The sequence below is a fragment of the Centruroides sculpturatus genome, unplaced genomic scaffold, assembly GCF_000671375.1.
Source record: "Centruroides sculpturatus isolate CEXI.00-Female unplaced genomic scaffold, Cexi_2.0 scaffold290, whole genome shotgun sequence".
Lineage (NCBI taxonomy): Eukaryota > Metazoa > Arthropoda > Arachnida > Scorpiones > Buthidae > Centruroides > Centruroides sculpturatus.
In genome coordinates this window covers 204,856-228,864 of record NW_019384526.1, presented here as the reverse complement: position 1 = coordinate 228,864, position 24,009 = coordinate 204,856, and the positions used below count along the sequence as shown (strand labels likewise).

Below are 24,009 nucleotides of genomic sequence, written 5' to 3'. Positions count from 1 at the left end.
CTGTGTTCAATGGCTTTTAACCACTCGTTCACTAGTGAGCTGTATCAACTAAAGTACCGGTTTGATTTGTCGGAATAAGGCGAGGTGTAGGAAATCTGTCAAGGGAGGACTTTCTATAGGTAGCTGACCCCCTATTTAAGTGTTACAATGTGAAGAAAATCCGGAAAACTGCACGTTGCCAATCATTGGCTAGGTGACGTTCAGTGGTTTTATCTACTCGACCACCGATGGACACGTGAAGTAACCACCTTGAAAGATGGTCCACGTGTCGCGTGGTCTTATCCTACAGAAACCATACTATTTAACCTCATCAAATTTCAATAAAAAATACATAACTAATCATTACAAAAATATTCTGAAAAGTTAAAAGGAAGAGGGGGTAAACAACTAATTATTTCATTTATTAAAATTTCAAATATATAAATAAAAATCAAAATACGATATTTTCGATCAATATTACTTTAATTTGGAAAAGAAAATTTAATAATCTAGGATGCAACATTTGCATCTTCCATTAAATCGAATAGAATGGAATTTCTCAACCCATCTCTTACTCCCATATCTCTTTCATAAACATCATAATAAGATGTCAGTGAAGCACTTCCTCAGGCTTTTAAGATGGTCTCTTTAGACTTGATTTCAAAACCTAGACAGGCATTTTCACAAACCTTGGGCTATGTTTTCAATTCAGTCCAATGGAAATGGAGTAATGCGCCTCCGGCAATTTACTGTTTAAAATTACGATATTGTCAAGAGGATGCTCAATTACAATATTAAGACGATAACATCTTTCTCTTCCAAAAGTTATTTTTCGGTCATTTCCTTTAATTAATTCGCTTTCATCGATTAATTCGTATTTATATAATAACTACTATAATATAGTAAAACCTGTGTATACCGGAATCGCGAGATACCAAATATTTTCCCGGTTTATCAAGTGTCCGTCTTGAAGAGGTTTTTTAAAACAGAAAATCGTTCCGTTTCGAAGAATTTTGTCCGTTTAGACAGGTTTCCGTTGGAACAGGTTTTGCTGTATTTATGAAATTACTGTTTTGAAGTTTCATATTTTGAAATTTTAAACTAGTGCACTAAGTACTTTTAAGCGTAATTAAACAAATTAAATAAATAATTTATTTAAAAATCTTTATATTTTATGCAAATTAATAAGATTTTTGAACGGAAAATTACCGTGAAACGAGTCCCTAATTGATCACAATATGCAAATTTGGACTTCGAGTGAGACACTTCTCTCGTATGTTTCTTAATATTTAAAGTAATTTATTTTCATTATAAACCTGAAATATCTAATAAAATGTGATTTAAACCCCACTAAATTTTGTAAACCTTAATTTTTTATTCCAAAATCTTTGTTATCCATCTCAACATGACTTTTGTTAACACAGGTAATTGTTAAGAGACCAATCCCGAGAAGCGTTTTGAAAGCTTTAATTGTACTTCACTTTATACTTTGATGACATTGGAAATAATTTTGAGAAACTGGAAACTAAATCGGCAACTAATAAAGGCATGTCCAAAAGTCACAATTACTCTTGATAACTGTTATCAAGCATTAACAGCACGTCATCATAACGAGATGACTGCGAGGCAACTATTGAAATCATTGTTCCTGTGGCTATCGAATGTCTTCGTTTTGACAGTGATAGGACCAATGATTTCAAGGGAAATTATGTACAAGGAAAGTTAGTATAGCGGCTTATAATCAACCGAACTGATATTGATTTACATTACTTCACGCTAAAGCCTAAGAGGAATCATCCGATTTAAAGCTGGATTAGATTGGTGGAATTAGGCAATGCAACACAGGCGATCTTCCAAGAAGTAAGGAGCCTTCCGAGTGGAGTTCCTCCAGTGTTAATTCAGAGCCTTTACATTACGTATTGTTAGTGTAAGTATCAAAATTCTCAGTAATATAGTGGACATTGCGCTTAACTTTCTTAGAATGCCATCACAGATTTCATACTCATGACAGATAATGCATGGCAACACGGGATACAATTTGTTTCAAGCGGAGGACACTTAAATCTTCACTCTTTATTTGCAACTCCACTTGAGAATGTTTTGGAATGACAACCTCCAGATTCCTCCGATAAATCTTACAAAGATTTCAAAACTACAGTCNATTTATGTACTGAAATCTTTTGTTTTAATGTATAAACCTGTGGCATATATGGCAAATGAATGGAACAGTTATACTGATTATCATCTTCTGAAATTGTAGCATATAGCCTTTACATTACGTATTGTTAGTGTAAGTATCAAAATTCTCAGTAATATAGTGGACATTGCGCTTAACTTAACTTTCTTAGAATGCCATCACAGATTTCATACTCATGACAGATAATGCATGGCCACACGGGATACAATTTGTTTCAAGCGGAGGACACTTAAATCTTCACTCTTTATTTGCAACTCCACTTGAGAATGTTTTGGAGTGACAACCTCCAGATTCCTCCGATAAATCTTACAAAGATTTCAAAACTACAGTCTTTTGAGATTGGGATTTATTGCTCCCTAACTTGATTATCAATCTCATAAACAAGAGCAACAACAGCAATCTGTTAGATTATACTTATTACTAATGTATTTTTCTCCAGAAAGCAGTTCTCCAATTTAAAATGATTACTATTCTGTAAATTAAATTATTGTTTTCGTTTTGCATAATTTATAAAAAGAAGGATTATTTGTTAATATTTTAAACAATTACTTTAATAAATTATCTTAAAATTCCTATACATTGTATGATAATTTCTGATACAAAGCTGTATGAATCGTACAGTTTTGGATTGGATTGATGGAATGGGCACAACTTGGCATACCATTAAGAGGGATACAACTCGAGACTTTCTATGAGAAACTGGCCCCTATTTAGGTTATTACACATGTGAAGAAAACCGGAAAAACACGCTGGTGAGGCACGAACCCACGACCATTATTCAGTAGTTTTTTACCCAATCGGCTACTAATGGATCATTCTCAGTTTTGGACATCTGGGACACCACCCAGAAGGACTTTCAATGAGAAAATGGCCCCTGTTTAGGTGTTACACACGTGAAGAAAACCCGGTAAACTCCACGTGACCGACACAAACCAACGATCAGTGGTGTTTATCTAATTCGTCACTTGTGGGCCTTAGGAATAATCAATTATCGAAACTATAAATGATTTTTTTTCTAAATATAAAGCTTAAAATCGATTTAATTTTTTACATAGTGTTTACCCTGTTATCGAGTTGAATTATTTAATAGAAAAGGAAGATAAATTTAATTGTTTATAGTAAAAATTCGCGATTATTTTTAAATTATTTATTTATTTTCACAAGCATATGCAGGCCAAAAATAACAATAAAATAGAGAATATATTTGTATCGTGATGAAAACAAATCGATATTATACGCAGATACGAATATAATAATAGGTTAAGTGCTCAATATTTGATGCATTCTAACTACACTGGGATTATATGTCTGAATGGTAAAAGATGTATCATAAGTTTGTTAGTGATAGTCGTTTGGGGGGAAACCTGTTACAGATTCAAAAATAAATTCTCTGCTTATCTGAATACATAAGAACCACACTCGTATATAACACTATAGCCAGTGTATGTGCACAATATTACGGGGGATATGAAAGCTAATAAAACTATTTCACATGATTTTTAAAATATTTACGTGAAATAAAGTCAAAATAAAGTATACAAACGTGTTAATATTCATAAAATTTATATACAGATGCCACAGTAACCATACTGTGGTGTGTTTAGCGTTGGCATCTGTGCTATATGCTATGGCTAGTTGGTTTGGTTATAGCGATCTGTCGAGGAGGAATGATACTCGGGAGGAATTTTATAGGAAATTGACCCCTTTTTAGTGTTAAAAATGCCAAGAAAACCCGAAAAACTCCACGTGGCCAGCCTGCTGGCGAAGCGCAAACCAACTACTAACAATTACTGTTCAATGGTTTTATCCACTCGGCCACTGATGAGTCTGTGGTTAGTATAAATTATAAATGCTTTTATACAACTTAAAATATAAAGTATAATTATAACTATTTTAGAAAAATTACAGAATTAGTTTGAATTTTTAAGAAGAGCAAGATATTCTTAACGTGGTTCTGCTTACGAATAGAGAAGTGGGATGAGGATCAGCCAGTGGCAAATTCTTTATGGACTCACTCTTCATAAAATAAAGCATAAAAACATAATTAAATCATAAAACAAACGTAAAGTTATCGATAAAAACACTTTCGTATAGTGTATTTTACTAAAAAAAAGACTAAATTTCGGGCTGTCTTTGCTGGAAATTGAACAAAATAACTCTACTCACTTCCTTTGTCTGAGAGCACCAATTTAAGAGAAAATTTAAAGTTTACCATCGGTTCAATATCAAAGGAAGTTGCCCACCAACGGCTGAATGTATAAAATCACTCAAAACTAATAGGTTCGAGCCCAATCAACAGGCTGGCCACGTAGAGTTTTCTGGGGTTTCTTTGTGTCATAGCTTCTGGGAGGTATCTCCTTTGTTGTACTAACCTATTCCATTAATTCTATCAATCAGAAAGTTTTTCTGTAATCAATTAATTCTAATTTTTCTTAATATTTATTCAGTGAGAAAAGAATTATGTTGGAATATTAAATATTTCAATATACAGCTATTAAAATATATACAACATAAAGACTATTTAATTGGAAAAAATAAAATCTTCACAAAGTTCTTTACATTTTTGCGAAAATTTTTAAAAATAAAACGATTTATTGAGTATTAAAATATTTAAATTTTTAAATATTTTTAAGGAAAAATTGTCATTAAACCAATTTCCCATATTACAGAGATAAATATTTAAATAAATTGATCATTAATGAAAATTAACGACGAAAGAAAATATTTAGATTTAATTAATTTTAATGTTTGAAAAATAAATTTCCTTTTGAAATTTTAATTAATTAATAAATGTCTTTAATTAAATTTTATCGAGTGAAATTTAAACTAAATTTTGACATTATTTTATCTTCGATATAACGTAAAATAATCTACTTAATACGAGAAATTTACTTGTAAACTTGAAACGAATACCTGTGAGAAAGTAGATTATTTACATCCATAATTATTAGTAAATATAACAGATTTGAAATTATATATACGGTAGCCCAAAAATCAGTTAACCGAAATACACTTTTTAGAACAGTTTTAAGAACAGCTGTATGAACTGAGGAAAGAATACAATACATGGACGATCTGACAAGAGTGTAGGGCCTCCCAGGGAAGTGGTCCCCGTTTAGGTGTTAGACACGTGAAGAAACTCCAGAAAAATTCACGTGGCCAGCCCGTTGGTGAGGTGCGAACCCGCGACTAACTACTATTGAGAACAGTTGTTATTGCTGTTAAATCATTGGTTTAATTGGAAGAGATTTATACTTTCAGGCAATCCTGTACATAACTTGGTATAACTGTTATAGTTAACTTAAGAATTCGTGTGTTGAAGATATAGGTAAAATATGCAGATTTATGTACTGAAATCTTTTGTTTTAATGTATAAACCTGTGGCATATATGGCAAATGAATGGAACAGTTATACTGATTATCATCTTCTGAAATTGTAGCATATATTAATTGTTAAAAGTAGGAATGAATTTCTGTATTGTTAATAAAGATGTGGATTGTTAAGTACGAATTATGTTGTGTTCTAAAGCACTACACTTCGCAAGACTTTGAGAAAATATAGAGAATGTGAGGACCCACTCTCTCTGAAAGACAATGAAATAATCCGCATCCAAATACAAATACGGCCAAAACCTCTGAATAACGGCCACTGACCTTTCTGCAAACCAACTCATAACTATGGTAAGCCATATTTTATGAGTCTACATTTGCTTATGAAGATACAAAACAGCAAGAAACATACGTAGACATAAGTCATACTTTACACAAAATTTCATATGTTAAGGAATAAAATTCTTTGGTTGTGCAGGTCCTAGACTTGAGAGGCCCTTTTTTATATATGCTTATATAACGTCATAAATATCACGTGATATAGATTACAAATGAAAGATTATTACAGGACCAAGTGATTTCGAGAGTCTTAAACTCGCCCTAAATGAGTTTAAGAGGCCTCTTTTATATTATTTTTTAATAATGCAAAGCCTTATCACGTGATGCTATAAGATTGTAACTTGTATTAATGCATAGACATATCCGCCATGTTAGGAATCTCATCTCATTGCTCATAAATAGTATTTTTATTTTTTGCGTGTATCTGTATAATGCCTTTAAATAAATTGAGCCTTTTGGCCTCATAAGTTCTTAAATAGGCTCTAATACTATCGAATTTCGAGTACTGGTAAACCGAACATCATCAGCCATCTTGAACTTCTGAAGGCCTCAAAGGTCGTCTATTCTGGATTGTGTATGCCCAAGTCATAATAAGAATATTCTTAGAATATATAATGGATTTTGTAAGCAATAAGCCAATTATATATTCTTATACATCTATATAGAGGGAAATTTCTCATAGAATGTCATCTCTAAGATAGTCCCCCTTTGGCATCAATCCAATTCGATTATGCATAGTCTTATGCTTATGTTACGCACTATGCACTATGTTTTAATGATTATTCCAGTATATAAATATACAGTAGCCCCCTTTATATCGCGCAAGTATGAATGTTTTATAATTTTTATCCTTAATACATTCTTGAAGATGATGTATAAGAAACAATGCCATGAACATTCGTATTGTTTTTTTTTTAATTAAACGTCTTTAATCGTTAATTTAATAACTGTTTCCAGTATATTTTTATATTTTATGATAATCAAATTATTTAAACAATAATAAATTAATCATTAAAAGAATTTTTCACCTTCAGATCTTACCGAAAATCTTATTTAATATTCTTAAAGCAATTAATTGTTTAGCTTACCTTATTTAAAAATACATGTACAATACACGTGGGATGTTTATCTTAGTACATATTTTAGTAATTTCCTTTGATGTTTATATAGTTTTAATTTTAAAATAATAATATCTTAAGTGACTTTTAGCCTTTAAATTCTTCCTTCTCTATACTCTTTTCCTTCACTAAATATACAGAACGGATTTCATATTTCATCTAAATATAACCGCTTAAAAATACAGGAAAATACATCATACGATATGACACATAATTTCAAGAAAATATTGAAAACATATATCTTAAAGATTAAACATTTATTAAATTATTTCTACTTCCTCCGCAATGTTCAATATATATATAAGTTATATTGGCTTACGTGAAATATCGATTGATATACATAGAAAGTCATCTCTAAGATGTCAACCCCACCATTGGCATGTGTTACGTTTCCTTATTCCATATACACGTTACACGATTTCACGTCATTTTAAGTGTTATCCTCCTGAATTCCAATACACTTTGCAACACGCAGTTAAACGTTACAAACTTAAAATATATATATTTTAATACATTATTTTTATATTATTTAGTTTGATTTATATTATTATTCATAAAGTTTTCTAAGTTTATGTGTTTCATAATTGAAAACCAATTTCGGTTTAGTGTAACAAATCAATGTGTCTTGGGTGCATTACATTAATGGGTCATAAAAGTTCAACGTCGTAAATTTTACGTTTAATGAATGAATTTTCATTTTAAACTTATTAATTTAATACATTTTTATTTTTTTCCCATTAAAATTCATTTTAATTTACCATTTTTTAATGATATAAATTCATTAATGATGATGATGATGATGATGATGATGATGATGCCATGTTTTAGTTGCTTGCTATAAACCTTATGTAATTTATAACTTAAATTATAATTAACTTTAAATAATGTAATATACACTTTTAATTTTATTACGTTACTTAATTATAATTAATAATTAAAATTTAAATACTGTAAATAAAGAATTAATTTAAATCAAATCAATTTTTAAAACACGGTAAAAATTTATTAACAATTCCAATTTTTCTTAATTAATTAATTAATTATTTCCTACTGAAAAATTTAAGAGAAATTTTTGAAATTCTTCACGAATTTCGCGCGCGAAATGTGAAGAGAGGGTGGCCCAAAAGTCAGTTAACCGTTTAATTTCTAACTCGTTTAAATACTTGATTGCTGTTTTTTTTTTTTCTAGCGAAGATATCCGAATTTATTGCTTAAAACACGGGGTTATCCGACTTTTGGGCCACCCTTTGTTATACATTATTTTCTTTAATTATTTTGCACGATAATTTTAGAGAAATTTTTAATAAATGATATATCATTTTCACGATTAAATAATTAAAAAATATAAAAGAAAGTAGAAGAAATGATAGATCTAAAGTAAAGAAAAGAAACAATACCATTCTGAATTAAGATCCGAACCCACGATTTTTTAATAAAATATCAAGTCATTTAAATTAGATTAAAATCTGCTTTCTAATGAAATTCTTAACTCTTCGAATAGTTAGTTAATTTATCTAATAGTTTGATCAATTTAACTGTTCCTAGATTAAATTTCCCATTAGAATACGTAATAATTGTGTACTTAGCGAGAGCATTCTAATGGGATCTGAACCCCCCATCTTTTAATTTATTAAAGGGGTTAGCATCCACACAATTATACAAACGATTTCTTTTCGGATCTTCGTTTATAAAAATTAGAAATTTAGCTACAAAAATACAGTCAAACCTCGATATAGCGCTACTCTTGTAAATCGCCAATCTCTCCGACAGATGTTATATAGGGATTTCTTTGTCATCTGTGAATGACAAACGACATTTTTTTTACACTGTAGCCTATATAATTCCTATTTAGCGTTACACTCGATTTAGCGACAATTTCATAGGCCAGCAAATGGCGGTGCTAAATAGAGAATTACTTAACTCAAGACCATTAACCCATTAAGCCATAAACATGGATTGATGGGCTAATATGTCCAATTATAATTATGCCCATTATGGGTACTTGACCTTCAAATGATGCCATTTAACACGAGCGAGATATGAGGAATCATATTGACCAATACTATATGTGATAAAATAAATATTATAAGGATTTGGACTGGAGTCAAAGCAAGATCCCTAAAAAATTGTTCTCAAGACCAATTAGAAGAATCTGCACTGGAATCAAAATTAAATCAATAAAGAATGTGATTAACAGAATAAGGCAGAACAACACATGGACAATCAGCCAACGGTTCCTCCCGGAAAAACTTTCTATGGGAATCTAGGGGTTTAGCATGTGAAGAAACCAAAGAAGAGAGTGTCCCTGGAAGACTTTCTATAGAAAACTAGCCCATATTTATGGTGTTAGGCACGTGAAGAAAACCCCGAAAAACCCCACATGACTAGCCTGTTAGTCGAACCCCACGGAAGTGTTCAGTGTTTTCATCCACTAGCCATTGTGGGTTGCATTGTAATGAGGTCTACAAAGATGGAAAGATCTATCTATTCACGCTGTTTAAGAGGACGTTATATCGAGGATTATGTGTATTTTCAGTGAATACAAAGATTAAATTAATTTACAAATTATTTTTAGATGAATAAGCTAACTTTATTGAATGAAATCCATGAGAAATATACCTGACTCGAATCCGGAACCACAGCGGAATATATCTAATTATACATTTCATAATGATTTTAAATTAATTACAAACATAATTTATCATTAATTATATTAAAATAATCTTTTCTGGTTAAGAAATTTCATTTAAAAAAAATCAACGCAATTACTTAAATCTTTAATTAAACATTAAAATTCACATTTAAATAATTTTTAATTGTAATTAATTTAAAATAATCAACTTTTAACTCGAACAATAATCAACAGATATTACAATCTTTGACGATTTTACAAAAATTAAAAGAAATTAATCTTCATTTCAAGACTTGTTAATTAGATTTAATTTTCAAGGATAATTTAGAAGAAGAAGAAAAAAAAACAATTAAAATTATCCCTTTTAAATTGATTCAAATTGATAAATGAAAGACAACATTTTAATTTAATTTTAATTAAAAATCGAGCTTAAAAACATATTTAAAACAACATAAAGAAGTAAATTTTCATTAAGTTTACAATAATAAAAATTGTAACGTCGACGACAAATTAATTAAAATTAAAAATTTAAAGGATTTAAAAGTAAATAAAAAGCAAAAATAAATCTCAATTACAATTTAAAAAAATTAATGACGTTTCATGCCAAATTGATTAAAATTAAAACTTATTCTGTAAGAAAAGCCAAAAAAAAAGAAAAAAAAACCAGTTAAAAATTGATAAATTTCACACTAAATTAATTAAAATAAATGCATTTGAAGCCCAAAAAAAACATTAAATACAAACAAAAAACTAAATTACGTTCAGAAAAATTAATTACAATTAATTATACAACGTGTTTATAATTGTAAAAACTATAAATGATATTCGCTGTAATATTATTATTATTTATTTTAAATAATAATAATAATAATAAACTAAATTAAGTGAAATTTTAGCAGGTCAATAATTAGGAATTTCTGCATACAGAAAATAAGAATTTATTTAATTACAATCGTTGTAAACTTTGCCCAATAAATATTTATTTCCCAAAAGATGACGTCGTCATTTAACTGTTGTTACCTGCGAATAAAGGTTAATTAATTATGTTTGTAGGCTGGAAAAAAAATAGGGGGATGAAGGGAAAAACCGAAAAATCTCATTTCCTACGCGATTTCAGAATTACATTGAAGGATAATAGCCAAGGGACAAGCCATCTGTACGTCATAAAAGTATTAAAACAATGTCCAAAGTATGCGATCGCTCATGAAGAAAGGACTTACATTAATGAAGATATGCGTAAAACATCGCATTAAACCAATAAAATTACGCATGTACACGAAAATTTCAACATTTTTTCTAACGTTTAACACATTAGAATGTGTATAAACAAGTAAAATATTATTGTAATATTGATTTATAAAGTTGTTTACATGTTGGTTTAATCGGTACTCACGAGCTTAAATCTGACTAATGTAAGAAAACAAAGTGTATAATAAATAAATATTTATAAAATATTGTAATAAAACAATATAAATAACAATAATAATTGTTTTTTAATGACTTAAAAACTGTTACCAGAAAAATTTTCATCAAGTCTGACCCCACTCGAGATATGACCCCCTTTTAACTTCTCACTTAAAAGCTCCAAAATACAATAGAATCATGGCCCATATAGAATTATTTATGCCAAATTTCATAAGTTTTAAACTGTGAAGTGTATGTTTAAAGGCTTGTTTATGTGTCTGTTTATGTGTTTTAGTGTATCTGTATAGGTGTTCAGGTGTATTCATGTGTTTTGGTACGTAATGAAAAGTGAAAGATTAATAAGAAAACTCGTATAGAAAGAAAGAGGGGATGAAATAAAAAATAATGAAAATTTTGATAAGTTTTTTAATTAATTAAAAGACAGAAAATAATAATAAGAAGTGCTATATGCTATGGCTAGTTGGTTTGGTTATAGCGATCTGTCGAGGAGGAATGATACTCGGGAGGAATTTTATAGGAAATTGGCCCCTTTTTAGTGTTAAAAATGCCAAGAAAACCCGAAAAACTCCACGTGGCCAGCCTGCTGGCGAAGCGCAAACCAACTACTAACAATTACTGTTCAATGGTTTTATCCACTCGGCCACTGATGAGTCTGTGGTTAGTATAAATTATAAATGCTTTTATACAACTTAAAATATAAAGTATATTTATAACTATTTTAGAAAAATTACAGAATTAGTTTGAATTTTTAAGAAGAGCAAGATATTCTTAACGTGGTTCTGCTTACGAATAGAGAAGTGGGATGAGGATCAGCCAGTGGCAAATTCTTTATGGGCTCACTCTTCATAAAATAAAGCATAAAAACATAATTAAATCATAAAACAAACGTAAAGTTATCGATAAAAACACTTTCGTATAGTGTATTTTACTAAAAAAAAGACTAAATTTCGGGCTGTCTTTGCTGGAAATTGAACAAAATAACTCTACTCACTTCCTTTGTCTGAGAGCACCAATTTAAGAGAAAATTTAAAGTTTACCATCGGTTCAATATCAAAGGAAGTTGCCCACCAACGGCTGAATGTATAAAATCACTCAAAACTAATAGGTTCGAGCCCAATCAACAGGCTGGCCACGTAGAGTTTTCTGGGGTTTCTTTGTGTCATAGCTTCTGGGAGGTATCTCCTTTGTTGTACTAACCTATTCCATTAATTCTATCAATCAGAAAGTTTTTCTGTAATCAATTAATTCTAATTTTTCTTAATATTTATTCAGTGAGAAAAGAATTATGTTGGAATATTAAATATTTCAATATACAGCTATTAAAATATATACAACATAAAGACTATTTAATTGGAAAAAATAAAATCTTCACAAAGTTCTTTACATTTTTGCGAAAATTTTTAAAAATAAAACGATTTATTGAGTATTAAAATATTTAAATTTTTAAATATTTTTAAGGAAAAATTGTCATTAAACCAATTTCCCATATTACAGAGANGGAATGAATAGAAGAAAGGAAAATTGAATAACAAGATAATTATTATATAATATATTCTCAGGACAATTTTATAACGTATAAAATTCCCTTTATGTCAGATGCTTTAATTAGGTTTTCTTGAAGTTCTTCTTTGCACAATAAAGTCGGCTTACGTGTGATCTTTTTAATGTTAGAGTTAGCAGCAGGTGAATGGTTGTTACCATTTCTACTAAACGTGACTTTACAATAGTAAAAAATTAATTGCTTAAACTCGAAAAAGATAATGTCACTTTGATATCGAGAGATTTTACATCAAAGAAATTGTTATTTCGACAAATTACTCTTTCTCGTTTATACATTTTAAAGAGGTTTTGTGTCCTATTAATTATTGATTTTTCTCGATTTTTACGAAAAAAAAACGTAACAAATTTTAACTAAAATAAAAATATTTAAAGATTTATTTAGAAATTTAATAAAAATATCTAAAATTTCGATAAATTATAGAAAAAATATAAGAAAATGTGCATAGTTGCATGGAGAAGGCCCAAAAATCAGCTAAACATTGTAAAGGTTAAATTCCAATTAATCAAATTAAATAAAATAAAATTCAATTAATTTTTAAACAGAGGTTTTTTTTAAAAATGCATTTAACATTTTTAATTGGTCATTTAAATCATGGGAACGTTATTTAAATGACGTTCTCATTAATTAAAAACGGGACAATTCACTATACCCCAACACAAGAAATGATTAAATGAATTTTGAGCTAATATATATTGTGTATGTATGTATTTATATACTATAGACTGGCCCCAAAATCACTTAACTTCTTTAATTAAAAGATTAAAAAGAATCTAGCAACGAGTTGCATAACTTTCCCGGTAAAATTGCGTATGGCGCTATCTCTTATAGCATTTTATTTAAAAACTTTTTAAATTTTTAATTATTATAAAATAGCAAAAAAAAAGCTTAATTTTTAAGGTAAACGTGAGTTTTATATTTAAAAAAAAAATTGCAAATACTAATAACAAGTAATACCTTCATTAAATTCGACCCCACTCCAAATCCGACACATGACCTACCTTTATCTCTCCACCCGCTTGACCTTTAACCACCAAAATTTAGTTACATCAATGGTCCTAACACACAATTCTCCCTGCGAAATTTCAGAAATTTTGGACAGAGGGCACGCGAGTTATTAAGCTTTAAATTGGTTGAATAAAATTGTGTATAACACACAAACATACAGAAAAAATTCTTGCACGTGAAGGTAGGTCATCGAATTCAAAAATGTCCAAAATTTTCGAGTCACGCTTTGACCTATGGCCATACTTTCCTGGTGTTACATATAACAGCCGAGAAAGTGTGACGAAAAAACATAATTAATGAAAATAAGTAGTCAACCCCCCCTATAATACTGTTGATTATTCCGTATTATATGAATTCCATGTTGTATGAGTCGCTTAGATTTTACAAATACGTGAGCCGTTCACAGCCCGGTACACGTATTTGTAAAATCTAAGTGACTCGTACAACATGGAATTCATATAATACGGAATAATCAACAGTGTTATAGGGGGGTCGACTTGTAAAGAAAATGAGTTTCGAAATAGAAGAAAATACGGAATAAATCTAGAAAAAATATTTTTTAAGAATATAAATATATANAATTCACTATATCGGATGATCGTTCCCCCGATATAGTGAACAAGTTTTTTGAATCATACAGTAAATAGCACATAATCAACTCTTAATATAGCGAATAATATAGCCCAGTTTCTTGCGGGTACGCTATATCGAGAGTGAATTAAATATAATAAATACACACTATACGAATTATAAATTCAAATTAGTATATAAATAATAAAAAACATATACAGTAGACTCTCGGTATAGTGAATGCTAAAAGGACTGAGTTAAGTTGTATGTACAGAATAGTACTAACTAACAAAATTATACGTTATATCGAGTAATCACTATATCCAGAGTCTACTACAGTGAACAATTTTGCTGTCATCATTCTTTACGTGTCTAGCAAACTCGATATTACGAATGATTTAGCTCACTCCTTTCAGATTTCGTTATATCGAGAGTCCACTATTAAATATATAGCCTATATACTATACAGTCGACCCCCTATAACACTTGATAATTCCGTTTTATATGAATTTCATGTTGTACGAGTTACTTAGATTTTACAAATACGTGTGCCAGGCTGTGAACGGCTCATGTATTTGTAAAATCTAAGTGACTCGTACAACATGGAATTCATATAAAACGGAATTATTAACAGTATTATAGGGGGGTCGATTGTATCTTACGTATTAATTTATTAGCGAGGTTGCGGCCGAAGTTTTCATCTGTAAAACGTGAACGTCGAACGTCGAACATCGAGCGCCCTATCTTATAAGCAGCGCTCGACGTTCGACGTTCACGTTTTACAGATGAAAACTTCGGCCGCAACCTCGCTAATATATTAATACGTAAGATACAATCGACCCCCCTATAATACTGTTAATAATTCCGTTTTATATGAATTCCATGTTGTACGAGTCACTTAGATTTTACAAATACATGAGCCGTTCACAGCCTGGCACACGTATTTGTAAAATCTAAGTAACTCGTACAACATGAAATTCATATAAAACGGAATTATCAAGTGTTATAGGGGGTCGACTGTATAGTATATAGGCTATATATTTAATAGTGGACTCTCGATATAACGAAATCTGAAAGGAGTGAGCTAAATCATTCGTAATATCGAGTTTGCTAGACACGTAAAGAATGATGACAGCAAAATTGTTCACTGTAGTAGACTCTGGATATAGTGATTACTCGATATAACGTATAATTTTGTTAGTTAGTACTATTCTGTACATACAACTTAACTCAGTCCTTTTAGCATTCACTATACCGAGAGTCTACTGTATATGTTTTTTATTATTTATATACTAATTTGAATTTATAATTCGTATAGTGTGTATTTATTATATTTAATTCACTCTCGATATAGCGTACCCTCAAGAAACTGGGCTAAATTATTCGCTATATTAAGAGTTGATTATGTGCTATTTACTGTATGATTCAAAAAACTTGTTCACTATATCGGGGGAACGATCATCCGATATAGTGAATTCCTCATATCGCGATATTCCCCTATATATCGTTATATTTAATTATTAATTATAATTTAGAATAATTTACATGTTAAAAAACCACGATATAATCCTTATTTCAGGTACTGTACACAATTAAATGTACGAATTAATTTTAATTAATTTTTTTTTTAAATTTATAAACTAAATTGAGTTAATTATAATTAAAATAAGTGATTTATTTTGATTGAAATTGCGTAATTGAAATTAATATTTACTTTTAAATACGCGATTTCATGTAAACAAAATAATACAAAATGAAAATTTCTTTGTACAAAATTGCATACAAAATAACCTCCAAACAAAGACCATCTCCCAACAATACGTCATATTTATGTTCCCGTCAGTTGCCGTTGTTTACAGGTTTATTGTATTAAGAATTTCAATTTTATTCACCCAATTTGAAGCTTAATAACTCGCGTGCCCTTTGTGCAAAATTTCTGAAATTTTGCACGGAGGTTCGTGTGTTAGAGGCATTAATGCTGTTAAATTTTGGTGGTTAAAGGTCGAGAGGGTGGAAAGATAGAGGGGGTCATATCTCGATTGGAATCGGACTTAATGAAGATTTTACTCGTTATTAGCATTTGCACTTTTATTATTATTATTATTATAAAACCCTTCTCTATCCCAAATTACACTTTCTACCATCTTATAATAATTAAAAATATAAAAAGTTTTTAAATAAAATCTCCAAACAGATGGCACCACACGCAATTTTACCTTTTTTTTTTGGCCGGGAAAGTTATGCAACTCGTTGTCGTATTTTTATTTAAACGCTTCGTGAAGTTTTATACAAATGACACGTAAATAAATTGCTTACACGTGTACAGTACATAAATTATTCTTCATTAAAGATAAGATGAATGCTGACAAAATTTTGCACGATCATTCATTCTAGACATGAAATATAGAGCAATTCCTATTCTTTATCGCTATAAATCTGCCTATACACAAAAATTTCATGAAATTTTTGAATAATTAAACGTAGATAAGTTATTTTTACATAAATATAAATCGATTTTCATTGTAAAATACACAAAAATCGAGTAATTTCGCTGTATTTTTACAGCGAAATTGCTCGATTGTGAACATGAAATATACAGCGAAATTACTGTATAGAAAGGTTAGAAAGGTGAAAAATATACGTCTTAAGAGGACAGAAATTACGTATATTTGTAATTTAATTGCGTCATCTTCGTACAGAATTGATATTACACGTTTCTTTATTGATTAACTCGACAGTATCATCAGTTATAAACTCCATTAGTTTATAGAATAATGAATATTCAGGATGATAGGTGATGTGTTCAGGATGTAAATCGTTCAATCGAGAAGATGACTTGATTATTTTTAATGAACGAAACGAACCAAGTTAATTGAAGAATTAATTATATTTAAAACTTTATTTTTGTACACAAACTACGCAACAGGAGCTTTAGTTATATATTTATATCAATCGCGTAATGGAAATATTGATCTTTAAATGGTATTTTAATGATGACGTACAGTAGGTTGATGGTTAATGCTAATATGGCTTTACGAGTGCGTACTTTTAATGAAGATGTAGACTGTACATTTAATGCTGATATGATTTTGTGAGTGCGTATTTTAATTGCAACAGAATTGCAACATTTCTATAATAAAGTGTATTGAATACGCAAATGAAGTTGCTACAACTTTTACTTGACTTATTTGGGAGCGAAATAGCACTCAAATCACCCAATTAGTCGAGTATTGTCACCAATTGTTAATGTGATTATCCGGTCGACATCATTCGCTTCTGACGTCAGTCAAGTTGTTGCATTCTTCGTCGGATGATCGCTTTTCCTCATAGCAACTGTGACGTCATGGGGATGTTTACCCAAAGTCTACAAGTCTATTTACTGAGAGGGCAATCAAACAAAATTATACTTTTTAACAAAGGCGACTTCTGTTAAGCTACTATTACATTAATGAGATGTATGCAATTCTCTACATTATATCGCAATTGTTGCATCAATTCCTTAATGAAAACAATACGAAATCTTCATATTATATACTTAATTACGTTCATGATTAATTTATTTTGTTATAATTTAGTTAATTAATCGAATACTTTTATTAATTATCCTACTAAAAATCACCTATACAAAAGGATTAAATAAGGTATTTTTATTGAAATTTACAACAGAATTAAGCGTTTTTAAGCCGTAGTTTAATGGTAATTAAATAAATAATTTTAATTTTAATTACATTTTAACTTATTTATCCTTGTAACTAAAGTAGTAGTGAAGAATTTTCGAAATTTCGTAACGACATGTGCAACATTTTTTGCCCTCCAAGGACAAGAACTTCCTCTTAAATCTATCAAACCAGACAACCTGTTGCCATTAAAAAAACACTTTAAACACCTTTAATTTAGTATATTTTTTAGTAGAATTAAACTTATAAACCACTAAACAACTGGAATTTAATCCCTATTTATTATAAATAAGCGAAATTTTAAAGTAATTACTCACCAGAATGTAAACACTAAATGATACACGTCGAAGGCATTTATAAATGCGATAAAAGTTGGCACGCATTCAATAAATGTAAAATTAAACTGTAGAGCGTTTGGACAGATGTTTGGCCAGTTGTTACTATAGCGAGGGAGATCAAACGCTAAATGAACACACTACGTTTTAGTCTATTACAAATATACTAAAAATGGAGGAAGTGGCGTGTCTCAACGAACCAATCAATACGTTAGCGCTCAACACGTGCGTTTTGTTATTGCGCGAATACATACGAACTTTGCGAATACATTTACGCAACGTCACAAGTAACACCTGTCTGACGTCATTTTATAAACAATTGTTCTTCATTTATGGCATCAGGACTTTTATTTGTTGCTCATTCGTGCCTATATTAAGTGCCAACGCTTAGAATGGCACACTAAATCGAGTGTAACGCTAAACCGAAGCGCCTCAAAATATGAGAGTTATGCTTGGTAACACAGGTTTAAAGCGTGCTAAACATGATACTTATTGACTGGCGCTTTAAGAGGGCAGAGATATTAAGGAGAGCACTATATCGAGGTTCGTATTAAACACATATATCGACCTGAACCCATTACATCTAACACTCTCAACAAATAAACTATTAAAGATCAAATTTAATATTAATTACAGTAAAACCTGTCTAAAACGGTAAAAATATTGGATACCTTGAGATTCCGGCTTACACAGGTTTTATTGCATATCGAATTTAATGTGCAGAAAGAGCCGAAGAACACACGACTGTAATGTAAAATAAACTTATTTTTTTCTAGTGTTTATTCATTTGAAAATTAATTTTTAAAGATTAAATAAAAGAAAATAAGCTAATCTTTTATATATTCATCATATGATATAATAAAGAATGAATATAGACGATATATATTCAATAAATAATAAAGGAGTAACAATACTTAATAAATAATTAAAATAATAATTAATATATTATGAAAAGCATGACAAACATGCGAACAATATCTACCAAATCACAATAACAATAATAATAATAATTCATTATCATAAATCATAATATTAAAATATAATACTTTAATTACAATTAAAATTTCATAATTAAAAAAGAAATTCAAAATTCGAAGCTCATAATTTTAATAGATTGAAAGCTAAAGTCAGACATACGAACGTACGAAGTAATTAATTTTTTTTTTTTTTTTGGTTTCAAGATACTTAAACACAATATTTTATAAGAATTAAAATATAACGTTGTAATATAGCGAGTGATAAGTACTATATTACGTAATATAGNAGTGTTTAAACAGAAGAGAAGATAAGTACTATATTACGTAATATAGAGGTATATTACGTAATATTACGTGTTATACACGTATTTTTTACATTCAACTTCCGTTTCCTGTTCGTTCTTACAAGAAAATCACGAGTACTTACGTATCTAATTCTCAATTTTGAAGGATAGTCGCAGCAGATATACAAACACACCCACCTACTCCTACACACTAACAAACGTACTCTGTACAGTACATCACACAAACAAATATCAAAGTATAAACAAATAAACACAGTAATAATCATACAAACCATTTAAAATACCTTAAAATACAGTTAAATATAAATATTCGAATGTTAACTGTGTAATGTGATGTTTTATAAAGAACCACAACCAGTAACGTAAGCGTTACAACGAGGTTTCTGCCCTAAAATCAAGGTTGTTTACCGATAACAACATTATACAGTAAAATCGCGTATGAAAAATAGTATATAATATATTAAATTCATTCGATTAATTAGCGTAACACGCGTACAAACCTTTAATATAATTTATCCACACGTTACGTAAATTGTATCCATAGTAGTGAGCTACAACGTGACAGAATTCAATTTGTCAGCGTAACCCTCTATTAATGTTTAAGTGATTAAACGGATATTAAGTTGTCAAGACGGTTTATAATAAATCTACCGGTTTAATAATTATTTTAACGAATATACACATACAACAATTAATATATAAAACTTTTCAGATATTATTGTTTAAATTGTAACGTAACAATCTACGTAATTTTAGATACGGGCTTTGCTTATAGTTTTTGATGTTACGCTGCTAGCTTTGAAGTAGATAATAGTGTTGCTGTAAGAGTGTGTTATACTACACTATTATTACTCTACACTAATAGTCTCGGCCGAGTACTTCCTTTATTGAATTTCCCACCCCCACACATACACACACACAAAAAAAACGTCGTAACTTTGAATGGTATTAAAGTGATGTATTGAAACATTGTCGACACGTTTATTTGCGCACAGACCTGTTATTAAAGTAGTGATGCATTAGTTTTACTTACATATAACTTATTGTGTGAATATACAGTACTGTACTGTACTGTACATAACAAAGATTTTTTAAAGTTTAAATCTTGCGTTAAAAGTAATCTTTTTCGCTTGATACGTTCGCTTGTCTGACTGTATACATTCTATCACGTTATTAAAGCGATCAGCTTCGATAATACGCACGAAAAAATAATACGATTACGATCAGACATACGAACGTATCTTCATATATTCCTGATTTAATGAAAAACTAATCTAATCTTTTTTGAATTTGTCAACTTGTTTATAACTTAATAATAATAATCTTGTTTTAATCGCTGCTTTTATGTAAAGGGTGGACCAAAAATCGATTAACCGAATGAGTCACTCGAACAAACTATCGAAGGACTTTAAGAAATGATATTATTACTCATTTAAAACAAATTCTGCAAAGTCCCTAAGTAATAAAGCGCTCAAATAAGATAAAAAAATTTTTAGGTTTTATAACGGTTAACCGACTTTTGAGCCACCCTGCGCGTATAATTGACTGTATATTATTTTAGAAATTACCACATTTTAAATTCGAATAAGCCAGCAATTTAGAATTTAAGCGGTTAACCGACTTTTAGACCACCCTTTATCTACTTTAAATTTCTTCTTCTTCTTCTTCTTCTTATTATTATATAAGGATACGTAATTTATAAAATTAATTAATTAATTAATTAATTAATTCAATAATTTATTAAAATTGACGAAAATTTTATCTTTATTTTATTTTATTAGAAAATATATTCAATGATACCCCCGTTCTCCCCATCAAAAATAAATAAATAATAATTAATTTTATTATTATTATTCTTTTTTCTTAAAAAAAAAATAATAAGAATAATAAGAGAGAAACACCCCGAAATTTTAGAAAATTTGGAGAATAAGTTTGGAGAAACTTAATTTCTCACCCCCAAAATTCAGATGTAAAGTTCGTAAATTAAATTCCAACCTCCAATAACGGCCACCTCTAAATGGTAATAACCTGTAAACAACGGCCTCTTTTATGTTTCCCTCAGTGGCCGTTGCTTACAGGTTTGATTGTATTTTATACTTAATTTTAAATTATCACCAAATTGTCCTGAAAATCTTTTATAAAATTGGGGTGCTTCTTATGTTAGATGCATGCAATACGGTAAATTTTACAGCATTTACACGTGCCGACTTATATTAATAGCTATATTTAGAAGTGATAAGAGTGAGAAACCTGTGTTAAATTTATATAAAGTGAAGTAAACTCCAATTATTCGAACTCCCCATCATCCGAACTTCTAGTATTTTTCCGCACCCGATATATTCCTCAGGCCATGGAAACAGTAAATGAGCGTTGCTGTGTCACAACACACGTAAACAAAGGATGACAATAAAAGGGTCACTCGCCCGCAAACAAAGAATAGTAAACAACAGACGAATATAAAAGAACAGATAGATCTTCAGAAGAACGACGACGAGACACTTGAAGGTAGCACATGAAAGAAAGTGTACCTTCGAGAACCATTAATGAAGTGTGTGCTGCTTTTGGGCACTGTTATCCCACATTACGCTTCATATAAAAGAAAGCGTAATGTGTTAACGATAGAATGAAAACTAGAAATCAAGTGTTTAAACAGAAGAGAAAGCAGAAACTATAACGTAGGAAAAACGAAGGTATCAGATATAAAAGACAACCGAGCCATCTGATGAGGAAATTAAGCGCACTTCATTTATGGTTCTTTCAAAAAAACCAATTGAAACGGGTCGTTTCTTATGTAACCAGGCGCTACACACAGTCATTTGGGACCTTCGATTTCACACTCAGCAATGGTTGGCTCACAAACTTCAAGTCACGACATTGCGTAAGAAAATTTCCCATTGAAGGAGAGTCGTCGTACCTGCGGCATGACAAATGCCAACGAATTCGAGGAAAGTTTATGAAAATCATGGAATACATACCCCAAATATGATGTTCACAATGCAGGGATAAACTGAAAAGAGATACCCCGAAAGTCACTGGCTTCACAACAAAATCTGTGGCTCCTTGGCTTTAAAGCTAGCAAAGAGAATTGTGTAATCGAGTAGTTTGCGCAAACACCGGTGGTACTCATGCATTGCCATTGCTGATGATTTTCCAATCACCAGCAATGATAATGCATGAATCTAAAAAACTTAGTGGCAATGTACCAGTCTAAGAAACCTAATTGTTTCATTAATGTTGGCTGTAAACCTCCGTTCGCAAGGCACAAAAATGGTGGATAAACTCCCAAGTTTTTTGTAAATGGGCTACTAAATAACTTATATCGAGCGTTCAAAGACTCTATGAATGCGAAGAAAAACAGGGCAGAGTGTTGCTGCTACTCCACACCTCACCATGCCATTAATCAACTAACGTGCTAAATGCAATTGACGATGACTTTCAGATGATTTATCATCAATCAACTGTCAAAGCATTAGTTCAACCAACGAATCGAGACACCATCAGAGAGTAGAGAGGATGTACAGGAAATAAATTCTATGGCAGAATATTACAAGAAAATTGCTTCATTTTCTAAAACGCTTAATCTGAAGGACTTTTGCTAGACGTTAGTTGAAGCTTGGGAACATCTTGTATCAAACTTATTCACGAAGATGGAGAAACAGTAGGCACTTGCAGATTAATGGTGGTGAGTAACGCAGACAATAATGGCGATTTTCTAGTCAGATGACGATGAGATTGTAGTTTGAGTAAAACTAGTGAACCTGTCGAAAATGAAACGAGCAACACCCCGAAATTTTAGAAAATTTGGAGAATAAGTTTGGAGAAACTTAATTTCTCACCCCCAAAATTCAGATGTAAAGTTCGTAAATTAAATTCCAACCTCCAATAACGGCCACCTCTAAATGGTAATAACCTGTAAACAACGGCCTCTTTNATGGTGGTGAGTAACGCAGACAATAATGGCGATTTTCTAGTCAGATGACGATGAGATTGTAGTTTGAGTAAAACTAGTGAACCTGTCGAAAATGAAACGAGCAAGAACAAGAGCAAAATGTATGCTGAATCATTAACTACGTGAGAGACAGCAATCGTGTTTGGTCTGATGGCATAGAGCACAACACATGGACAATCTGCCAAGGGTATGCTTCCAGGAGGACTTTTTATGAGAAACTATTCCTTATTTAGGGGTAAGGACACGCGAAGAAAACACAGAAAACTCCGTTTGAGAAATCCTTCGGTGAGACATGAACCCGCGACTAATCGTGTTCCATGGTTTCATCTACTTGCCAGTAGTGGGTACTCAATTGCTTCTACTCAAACGGATCAGAGATGCAGCAGCAAAGAAACGAAGTTATACCTTTGTGAGAAGGAAAATAAGCAAATAAAGGTAAACCTTAAAGTACTGTGATTAACCATATTGTAAAATTATGTGATAAGATCAAAGATCATCTTCAACAGAGAATCACGAATGAAAAATTCGGATTTGTAATATCCAGCTTTCTCTGCTGCTATATACAGCATAACAGAGGAAAAGTATGGCCATCGGTCAAAAAATGACCCCC

At 30.6% G+C, this 24,009-nt stretch overlaps 1 protein-coding gene across 6 annotated transcripts in view; it reads right to left on the bottom strand.

Annotated features, from left to right (window-relative positions):
• Positions 1 to 24,009, bottom strand: part of LOC111622875 (complexin-like) — a 244,259-nt gene that overhangs the window by 111,226 nt on the left and 109,024 nt on the right. Inside the window, exon 1 of one of the 6 annotated variants that reach the window (XM_023365318.1) lies at positions 19,573 to 19,652. The exons of 4 other annotated variants lie outside the window; for them this stretch is intronic. The gene's annotated coding sequence lies outside the window, so the exon portion shown is untranslated. Of the gene's footprint in view, positions 1 to 18,150; positions 18,509 to 19,572; positions 19,653 to 24,009 lie in introns of those variants that run through there. One more of the 6 variants, XM_023365315.1, reaches the window with a different exon arrangement.